Below are 11605 nucleotides of genomic sequence, written 5' to 3'. Positions count from 1 at the left end.
AAACGCTTTTCCGTCCCCCACAAATGTTTAAACTACCCGCGACAAAGCATTGCAATATTGCATCAGCTTCCTATCACCGCATCTAATGCTGAGGAAGTCGTGCTTTTGGATCATGACGATCGGCAGTTGCGTTTGCACTGAACAGGACCCAAAATGGCGGCGCCCAAAACAATTTTGGGGGACGGAGTGCCGACACTTTAAAGCTCATTCAGTGACTCTAGGCATGAAGTGAACTCGGGTGTATTATTTTCCTCTTCGTTTTTATTGCTTATTGATTTCAATCATATCGAATAATTAACACATTATATCACGCTACGCGTGTGTAATTATTTGTCTTAGATTTATTAACCTGACCCAGTACTTAAACCATTCATTTATCGATAGTAAATCTTCCAATATATTTTTTAAATGTGAAGGTAAAAAGACACGGCGATTGATGATGATACAGACGCCAACGCCGCCCTCGGAAATTTTTCGAACACTAAAAAATCAGCACTTTGTCGGCCATCCGCCAGGTAGCGCAACAAAACGCCCAAACAGTTTTTAATTGTTTTTTAAATTAGCTAAGCTCTACACCTATTATGAAACCAACGCAAGATCATTGTGAAAATTTAATACATCGCAATGTATGTCTATTCCAAACAATAAATGTTATTAGATGCCAATAAATCTGTTTGATGTCCAAAAAGATATGCGTCAAAAACAGGTAAGTTTGAAGGGCTCCTGGAGCGTTATGGCTTTGAAAATGAAAAAAAGCCATCGTCCACCTCTTGGGCAACCATTGTAGCTCTAAATGTTATAAAATATTTTATTATAGTTTAAATATTTCCTCAGCGGCATTTGAAGTACGATGACTCAAAGCACAAAAAAGTGCTACGTTTGATATAAAATATCTAAACAAAAAATTTTTACAGAACATTAAATTTTTTTCTGCATATTACCAATTATAAGCACTACATCTGTAGCTAATTTCATTGCCCTAGCGCTTGTCAATAAAAACATATTCGTGCTGAAAAATGTCAATTTTAGGGCAACATTTGGAGGGATGAAAAAAACAAAGTAGTGCAAATACCAAAAAAGTGTATCGTTACATTTTGCTCCGACATCATCTTAACAAAACTGCTATATTGGAACCGTGCTATCTTTAATGGATCGTTCATAAAACATGAACTAGCGGAGCAAGTGAGGGTCCGCGCCATCATATTCGCAACGCTACAAACGCGCATGAACAGTAAAATCCAACACATACATAATATCAAATGAAAGAGGATTGCATTACCTTTCGAATGACATCAATCCCACAAAACAGTATTAATAAGGAGATGAGTAATGACCTGCCAAAAAGTACCTAAACTGCCACATTCAGTGGGACCCTGGCCTTAAGTTGTGCTGCGGGGGCCAAGGCTGCCTTGTGGTCCGGGTCTTCCCTGGGCTCGTTCCGCACCGCCTCTTTCGTTTGTCACGGCCCTTCCAACTCCTGTCCTCGCGCACCTACCACGAGCGTCCCTTTCTCTTCTTCCTCGCCGCTCACAGGGCCGTCCATCCACGTTCAGCGTGGCTCGTTATCTCCCACAAAGTAGACACCGCGCTGGAGGCTGGCTACGTCATCAGCCTCCAGGTCCGCCCGGATCTGACCCTCCGAGGGGTCAGATTGAGACGAAAGGTCCAGATCTACCCCAAGTTCGACTCAATCACCACAATGACCTTTTCCCTGGACACGGGAAAGGCACGCACAGCCAGACGGGGGACGGGGGGGGGGGGGGGGGGGACGGCAAGCCCACATGGCTCGGGGTCCGTAGTGACGCCACTCACCAAACCCCTGCTTTCACAGGTGCACCCTGCGGGGAATTCTACGAGGAATCATAATCAAATAAAAATCAGAGATAAAAATCCAGCATTCATACAAGGCTACCACAAACCACCCCTAGCAAGAACAGCAAAAGCAGCCTAGAAAATGAACCACTAGGCTGCCTTTACAGTCATCTGTCTTGTAATATGGGAGTCATTTAGATTATTGGTTTATTGCTGTGTACGAGTATTGTTATTGCATTTTTTCGCCCTCGGTGCTCTCAATAGACCACAGTCAATAATATTACAAGAAATTGCAAACTATTTTTTAAGAGTCGTACCTTTTGCCTATAATGTGCAAAGAAACCAAAGCGACTGCTGTAGCACAGTCGCCCAATGCGGGGGAAAGGTGCCGTGACGTACCTGATGACAAAGGTGCGACGTGGTAAGTTCTCAGAGTGATCCGTGAAGTACGTGGAAAAGCGGAAGTTTCTAAAACCATCCAACATTACCCGTAGCCAATGGCCACTGCCAAAGGGGGATTTCGCACAACGAGACGAATGTTTGGAGGCAACTGTTTTGAACAACCGCCATGATTATTGCTAACGTGCTAATCCAAACAACGATTGATGATGCCTATAGCACCTTTTTAGAGCAATTTCTTAGGCTATATGAACGCCACTTTCCATATATATCAGTAGTGCCCTATTGAGAAAACCAGCAAGAATTTCAAGCTGGGCAAGTTCGAGCTGGTTCGAGCTGGTTCGTGCTGGCTCAAGCTGGTTCCAGCTGGTCTAGGTAGTAATCAAGCTGGGTCAAGCTAGAGCCACTCGATATGGCAGCGTAGCTGCCATAGTAGCGCCACGCTTTTCCCTGTGCCGCCTCTCACCGCGATTGGTCACAAGCGGTACCATAGGAACGAGCTGAGCTGGCTCGGTTTCCGTAACAACCGAGTGACGACTCGTCACGTGACCTCTCAAGAGCCGTGATGTCATCGGTAAGATGGCAGCGCCCAGAGCTGGTGAATGCGAGTTTGTTCGGGACCCATAGTCATGATGTGCCGCAGCTTGTCGACGATTTAGGGCTTCTTCGTGCTTTCTGACGTAGGTATAACGTGAAGATCTGAAAGAATGATACTTTATACCCTTTCTGTGCAAGATCGCTCTGGATATTAGCACCTGTGCGACAGCATCATTAATATCGCCTTAGCGGTGCTCGGGTTTCCAGATGTGTTTGAGGATCGATAAGACATTTAGCATGCAATTTTCGCATTCTCTTAGCTTTATTTGAACGGTCGAGTGTCTGAGAATCCATGCGAAATCTATGCGTCGCATGTTGGGCCTTGGGGAATTTGTTTTTGCCCCAGGTAACCGCATGATCACCAACTTTTAGCGAGGAAGCTTTTGCGATATTTACGTTTTGTACTAATAAACCAGGGAACCTGGTTTCAATCCTCACCCCTGCCCGTTTCGATCTGGATGAGCGTCATACCGGCGTGCGGTTGTGTGTCACTACTGCGTGGTGCACGTTAAAAACCTATAGACCCCGGCCAGGCTAGCGGTTATACTGCATTGGCTAAATTGCTCATCTACAGCGAGTGACTCGTCGCAACTTTGAAATGGCTGACCAACTACACACTGCATAAATATTCACACAACTCCCAAGCATACTCATCAACGATTTTACTGTATGCGCAGCGCAAGTTCGTCTGCTCCTTTTAGTAGGGGTTGTGGTGACGTCAGAACACCGAGCTCTGATTGGTTCTGAATAAAGAATAGTGGGTAGACCTCAATGCAGCTTGCTTTTAGGTCTACCCACTATCCTTCAGTCGGAGCCACTCAGATCTCGGCGTTCTGACGTCACCACAGCCCCTGCAAAAAGAAGCAGACGAACTTGCGCTCCACATAGCTTTTGGGATAAAATTTTCGCATTTTTCTAGCTTCCTTTGAAAGTCTGAGTTTCTGAGAATCATAACGAAAGGTATACGGCGCGTGTAGGGCCTAGGCAAAATTGTTTCAGCCCTGGGTCACCGAATAATCACAGCATTTCTTAGCGAGGAAGCTCCTGCGATCTTTAACCTTTTTTACTAATCGCCAATTTTACGAAGAGGCAGTTCTGAAGCTTTTGATACAACTTGCTTTCGTTGCAATAGCTTGCATTTGATCGCAGTGTTTTTTTGGTTTGTTTTTCAAGTGAAAAACTGGCGTTTGCTCAAGTGACGCGTATAAAATGTTCATCTACATGAAATGCATCAACACATACTATTAAACTTAGATGCTCGGAGGTGTGTTCGTCTTTGTAATTAACAAGTTACGGACGTATTTCTTTCTTACGAGTGTAATATTTATTTTCTGTAGCTGGGCCCGTTTTGTGCTCCTTAATGTCAGTGTGCTATGACGTTATCATCATGTGTGTATGGTTCTAAATATCCTCTTTACAATGTCTACAAAGACCGAAATGACGTTAGCCGACCCCAACTCACGCATTGGACACGAAGAATGCGTCGTTCGGATGTATGCGCTCGTCACCAATCAATTCGTCCATGGATATTTGAATTCGCGTTCCTGGCGAATGAGTGCCCTGACGGAACTTATCATTACTTGCTAATGCCAAGTTCTACGGTGTGCTTAAAAAGCACGGTGAAAGCTTGGGATCATCGCACCGGTGTCCTAGCATGTCACGACTGCGTGATTTCACAGTTCTCTTCTGAGTTGAGGATTACAGGTAAGGAAGAGAAAGTTTAAAAATAATTTCGTGGCCCCTTTAACACGGATATGTGTGCTTCACCAGATAAAAATATTGACTTTTTGAATGCTGGTAAACTTCCGAAGACCATTTGCCCTGTCGGCAAGAACACCTCATATCCGGCGTCCGTCTCTTTTGATGGCGTCAACAGTCCTCTAGAGACCACCGTGCCGTCCTTCTTGGTTGAACCCCGTCGACGTCGCTCTTGACCGGTCGGTGAGAAAATCTCATCTTGAAGGGATGATCGGGTCTTGAAGAAGTATGATGCTAAACATATCTACTCGCTCACTATGGGGCAGTCGAGCAGCAGTCATATTCCGAGCGAATCGTCCTGTCGTGGCCGGCGCAATCGGATTTTGTTCCATCGAAGCGAAGTCTGAAAGTACTAGGACGGTGCGTTCGTCCCATGAAGCGGCCGCCATCCCGGCGGCGCCGAAAACCGCTCGCCTTGTCCGTCCACGTACGATGCCATAGCAGCTCTCGTCACCCGACAGTCTCCGGGCTGCAAATCGTCTCACTTTTCAGAAAAAAACAGGCACCGTTCCTCCAGAGGTTCTTGCCGTACCGCGATTCCAAGCGTTTTATACCACTTTTCAATGAACGAATGGAGATATCAACTAAACTACAAAGGTTTCCACCCGGCGTCGCTAGAAGCACGGTTACCATGGCAACCTCCCAGGCCCAAAATGAAGATCACTATCAGCGCTTCTGACGTCGTGCATCCAGATAATTTTGCGTCATGTCGCTACTCTGGCAGCTACGCTGCCATATAGAGTGGCTCTAGGTCAAGCCAGGGGCGGATCCAGACCTCTATTTTAGGGGGGGGGGGGGGGGGGCGGTTTTTCGGCGTAAAACGGCGGGGGGGGGGGAGTGTTTATAAATTTTTTTGTAGAGTTATCGTTTTTACTAAACTCTGATAACATGTTTAACATATTATAGATCTTGAGAGCTTTTGTATCGGTTTACCCGCTGGGGGATGACCTCTTTGAATTTAAACCTTTCGGGTGACCACGCTAGAGGTAAGTAGCTAGAAAATTGTGGTGGCAATATCTTTTCTGAACACCATAACGCAGGGAATTTTGTAGTTCATAGGAAACGGGATTACTCCATTCGCGTGGCAGAGCCCTAGAAATAGAAAAGGAAGTTTAACTACTGGGGATGAATGTTTGTTGCTATAGCGGCTGTTGACGCAGCGAACGAAACGAACGCTGCCAGGCAAGTTCGTCGGTTGTTCGCCGTGTATTTGGAATGTCCAGAGCGCAGCACATGCGGCATTGCCAACACAAACTTGTGTTTTCACGTGTTCTGGATGCAACTCGAGAGAACGAAAGCTAATAATTGTTGAATATTTTTGAAAGCATGTTGCAGTTCGGCAACTATATCTTTTAAACTTAGACAAGACCTTAAACCAGCAATTGATCCTTCCAAATTATATTCAGTTGCACTTCGTCTGGATATTTTCTGCATGAAAGGAACACTTACTTGTTTCTGGGTAGTTAGCTCATTCGTCAGGGTCGAGAGGACAGGTGCAGATATATGATAGAGCAGAGCGGTTGTTTGCTCGGCGAATCTCAACTGGACTAAAGGCCGATCACGACTGCAGCATGGATGTTTGGGAGTCGGTGTTCACTCGGAAGGGCACAGGCACTGTCTATTTAATTTGTCTCTTGTTACATCTTTGAAAGGGCTCGTTTTCCCCAAGTTCCTAGGTAGGGAATTCGAAGCCGCAGTTGCAAACCAGCAAGCCAAGCCTCCGTTTCGTTAGACACGCATATTCTTTCCTGCAAAGCCGCGCGAAAGCTCTGCCGTCAATCCACAGAAGCCGCGTTTAACTCGAAAAGTAAAGACGGCGCCAAGGGGAGACAAGGGTAGCGGACGCCTTTCCTAAAATATGTCCCGCCACCCTAAGTTAAAACGGCAATGTATACAAATAAATGCCTACGGCGTCGGCTTGAGGACCCCGTGTAAGCAGCCTCCAGCCTTTAGAGTGCTCGTACCGTTTATCTTTCTGTTATTAGCTTCCCGCCACGAGAAGTCGTACCGCAGGCCGCTTGAAGCCCATTAGAGGAAACATCTCCCCTTCTGGCGCTCGTCGGCTTCTTTCTGTATTCCGCGCTGCGGCGCTGATCCTCAGTGAGGGATGGAGGCGAGGGCGTAAGCGGGCTTATGTCTAAGCCAAGGTCGTGGGGAAGTCCGGAGCGTCGTCAGGAGAAGCTCAGACGCAGACTACACTGCACCCAAAGCATTTGCTTCCTCTCTCAGCTGAGAAGAAAAGCAATTGGTCACCTGGTTGTATAAGCTGCATCCCTCCCCCCCCCCCCCCCCCCCCCCCACTGGAACGTCTCCTCTTGGTACGTCCCCTCCGCACTTGGCGATGAACGCGCCGTACCAATAAGATACCTTTAGTGAGCCCGTGGGCGACAGCATCTCAAAAAGATTCTGTCGCCCACGGGCTCTCTAAAAGACATGCCAAAAGACAAGCCCAGAACCACGAAGAAACCATCAAACGAAAAGTGATGAAAAGGCGGCCGCTAGAGAGGAAGGATAATGCGCTGTGTATAGGATCGTACCCTCGAGGAAGGCTGCTTGGCGTTTGCGTTTGGGAGCTTTCAGGGACCAAATATTTCGCAGACAACCTCCAAAGAGAGAGGGAGACAGAGAGGGAGAGAGAGAAAGGGGACTAGATATGTTGAAGGTATTTTCCCCCCGTGCTCGACGTGCTGGCCTTGTTTGGAAGTGTGCCTGCAGTCGAGGACCCTGATATTTGGTGCGCCTCCCCACTGACTCTCCACTTCGAAATTCCTGGGGCCGGTTTGCTCATCTTGCGGCTGCGGTCGCGGCTGCGGCCAAGAGGGATTTTTACGTCACGTGACCAACTTTATGGGGACAAGGAAGTACCTAGCGTCCCTGCCTAATGGCGGAGTGATCCGCATCGCTTCAAGCACACAAGCCTAATTTCGCTCGCAGAAACTGATTGCAGCGACTTTCATCTCAAGTCCAATTGACCGCCCCTTTATACTGTAGGAGCGGTAGGTAAATTTGCGGCCAGGAAGACTAAATAGGAGTCAAAATAAAAAAAATAAAAAAACACAGGAGATAAAAGCGGTAGCAATATATTTATATACCTCCGCCGGCGCCGGCGCCTCGCGCCTTTTGCTATGGTCGGGAGGTTAAAGCGCCGGTACTTGACGTCGCGGCGTGAAAGTTCCGGGTTCAAATCGTGCTAGGGACTTCTTCTATTTTTGTGTTTTGCGCGTGTCTTCCTTTTTAACTGTGATCCTTTTTAGGAAATCATCAACTTGCACTACTGCGCCTTACACGGTTTTTACTGTTAGTCCCACCTGTTCAATTGAAACACCGGGAAAAAAAGATCAACGCAAGTTAACGCGCTAATACAATCATTTCATAATGTTCATTAAAAGAAAACCAAGGTAACAGCATCGGTATGGCTTTCACACAAACGGAGCCGAAACAAGCATTCTTTCACCAGCAACTACAATTTTATCTGTTTTTAAATAACGCTCTTGCTACGATTCCTTTCAATCACAAGAGACGCCTATTTAGGAATAATAAAAACTGCAGTTGTGACAATTTAAAAAAAAATACTGAAAAAAACAAGCGAAAAGAAAAAAAAAAAGACTAGCAGCTGATACATTGATTGAGCGAAATCGTACAGGCCAGGCAGCAAGTCAAACGTCTGAGAAATTAAAAAAAAAACGAAATAAAAGAGATCATACTTTTACTTGCATTGAATGTCATAAAAATATATTTATACTCTTTAAATTTTGTTGTGGCAATCGTTTTGTAATATTAACACATTACTTGTTGAATTTTAGTTAGATTAGCGGACTATCCCGACCGAATGCAAAAATGAATCAGGCGTCGACATCGGAAACCTTCTCTCTAATGCAAACACCTAAAATGACTTTGGATCAACAAATGGAATTAATTATAATTAATTCCATTTCTTGATCCAAAGACATTTTAGGTCCGTCTCTCTAATGCAAACACCTAAACGACTTTGGATCAACATATGGAATTAATTATAATTAATTCCATTTCTTGATCCGAAGTCATTTTAGGTCCCTCTCTCCAATGCAAACACCTAAAGGACTTTGGATCAACATGTGGAATTAATTATAATTAATTCCATATGTTGATTCGAAGTCATTTTAAGTATGTGCACTTAAAATGACTTCGGATGATTGACAAGGATGATTGACAGCTGCTAGTCTTTTTTTTTCTTTTTGCTTGTTTTTTGCAGTTTTTTTTTAAAATTGTCACAACTGCAGTTTTTATTAGTCATAAATAGGCGTCTCTTGTCAATAGAGAGTATTAGCTTACCGCCTACCGGGCGACCGGGGGGTTACCGCGACCGTCACTGCAGAACTGCGCATGCGCCAATTATGCCACGTGTAGTGTTTGAGGGGCTATACTGCATTAGGATATATGCGCAGGAAGGCTTACGGTACGACGACGATGGCGTGGAGGGCAGCGGCGGCCCGCGGCCAAGCGGACACGCCGAAGGAAAAAGGACACGTTCAGCCCCGACGAACGCTGCTACACTTCTTCTTTATTCACGCGCACAAGGGCGATTAAAGGAAAAGGGACACCCTGGTGGCGATTCATAAACTCAATTACAACACCACGCTACTCGGTTTACCGCGTTTACCGTCAATGGCGACTGCCGGGCATCGGCTCCGACGGCCGGCGTAGACTAATCACTTACTGTTTTGGAATGGCGGAGGAGGCGTCTAGAAACAATCGTCGCACCACATAACATGGGAAAGGGCAAGTGAAGCAGCTCTGGTTGGCCTATAAAGGCTTTCGCCTACCCGCCGTGCAGGCCGGTTGAATAGATGGATGGTAACTGCTATGCCCCTTGTTTCGGGCGGCAACCTGAGCCACCTAGCCGACATTAGAGACTGGTGCTGATGGCAATGGAGCTGCGAATGCAAACAAGCAGCGTACAGGATGATGCTGTTTGCTTGCATTCGTGGGAGAACGGTGGCCGAGTGGGCTAACGCACCACAGCTCGGAGCACGTGTAGCGAAAGCTCGCGCTATCCAACAGCTTAGCTGACAAATTAAGTTACTTGGTCGTATACCAAGGAAGTACCACTATAACTACTCGCAATGAGGAAAATATTTTTTAAAAGTGGCTTTTTATGCGGCATTTGTCCAAATAAATGTACCGCTTTAAAAACGAACCACGCCGGTATTCACTATCATCATCATGACTTTTTCCAGCCGTTGGAGAAAGAAGAAACTTCCATAGGCGCGGTCAGGCGCGGTTACGGTATGCTAAAACGTTCTTTACCCGCTACGCTCTCGGTCCGGTACCGGCTCGATGGTCGCGGTCGCGGTAACCCCGGCGGTCGCCCGGTACGCGGTAAGCTAAAACTCTCTATTGAAAGGAATCGTAGCAAGAGCGTTATTTAAAAACAGATAAAATTGTAGTTGCTGGTGAAAGGACGCTTGTTTCGGCTCCGTTTGTGTGAAAGCCCTACCGATGCTGTTACCTTGGTTTCCTTTTAATGAACATCATGAAATGATAATATTAGCGCGTTAACTTGCGTTGACCTTTTCTTTTCCCGGTGTTTCGATTGAACAGGTGGGACTAACAGTAAAAACCGTGTAAGGCGCAGTAGTGCAAGTGGATGATTTCCTAAAAAAGGATCACAGTTAAAAAGTAAAACACGCGCAAAATACAACAAAAAAAAAAGAAGTCCCTAGCGCGATTTGAACCCGGAACTTTCTCGCCGCGACGACAAGTACCGGCGCTTTAACCTCTCGACTAGAGCCACTATTTTTTTTTTATTTATTACATGGAAAAAGGACAGTAAAAACAATCAAGACACATTCTAACAGAGCTATCCCTTATTTACATTCAAACTGACTGATAATGGTCACATGGAAATACGAAGAAAGAGGGCTATGGTAACATATTTCGAATGGGGTCACATCGCTAAAAGTCGGGAAGATGAACACATTTGTCAAGAAACGTCCATTCTGGACGTTTCTTGAGGTGGTCGTACACATTACGTACATGTGACACAGTTTCTATGAAATTGGACTTTGTAGACCGTGGAGGATCAGCATTTCTATCAATCATCCTTGTTTTCCAAAGGCTATGCAGACCCATCAATGTGAACAGGTCATAAGGAAAAGTATCATTTTGGTTTAAAGGCAAAAAACGTATCGTATATGCACAGATATTCAAATCTTTCTTCAATGTCCTTTGTAGGACATCCTAAAACAAATAGGCGTCGGTGCAAAACATAAAGCAATGTTCTATTGTTTCAGGCTGGTTGCACAAACGGCAGTTCACTGACCAAGGAACAAATATACCTTTTTCGCGAAGCCAAGGCTTTACCGGCAACGTTGAAGTGTGGAGCTTATAAAAGAATGACTTCGCGGTCAGTGAGACATGTAGCTTACACACACGTTTCAGGGCGTCTTGTCCCGGGCCATTACTGAACATACTTCGGTACAGGGGTATAGGAAATAATGCCTCGATGAGATCAACATATAAAGCTTTCCGCGACACTTTAAATAAATATTCCAAGGAAAAACGTGCTTTAAGGAACTCTATTGAGCTCACAACCTCTCCGAGGTATCCCAATGGACGAGATGTGCTCGCAGGCACTGTTGTTACTACCAAATACGGCAACGCGCTTGAAAGCTCTGCCTGCATGTAAGTTCGAAGGAAGTCATGAGACACAATTCTGAAGAACAAGAAGCGTGATATAATCTGTTTTAAAAAGACGTGTAAAAGCCCGAGACCGCCTTGCTCAACGGAACGAAACAGGTTATCTCGTCTCATGGGTTCCCAGGTGGAACCCCATACAAAAGTTGCAAACACTCTGTGAAAATTCTGAATGTGGCCTCTAGTACAGCAAATCACCTGAAGTGCGTACCAAAGTTTTGCTGCTAAGAAGATATTACAGGCTTTCGCCCGTCCAAAAATAGACCACTGATTTACTTTCATTATTGCCGATTGAGTTTTCATCTTTTCAACCATTTCTGTCCAATAATGTCCATTATTCCTAACGCAATTAAGGGGAGCTCCT

The 11605-nt window shown here is 45.5% G+C and overlaps 1 pseudogene; it reads right to left on the bottom strand.

Annotated features, from left to right (window-relative positions):
- Positions 1-10500: 10500 nt before the first annotated feature.
- LOC120845899 lies at positions 10501-11358 on the bottom strand (annotated as a pseudogene).
- Between the last annotated feature and the right edge of the window lie 247 nt (positions 11359-11605).

This window comes from Ixodes scapularis, unplaced genomic scaffold (genome assembly GCF_016920785.2).
Source record: "Ixodes scapularis isolate PalLabHiFi unplaced genomic scaffold, ASM1692078v2 ptg000597l_1___fragment_3__unscaffolded, whole genome shotgun sequence".
NCBI classification, from domain to species: Eukaryota; Metazoa; Arthropoda; class Arachnida; order Ixodida; family Ixodidae; genus Ixodes; species Ixodes scapularis.
The sequence above is the reverse complement of the archived record's forward strand: the minus strand, read 5'-3'. Positions and strand labels throughout refer to the sequence as shown.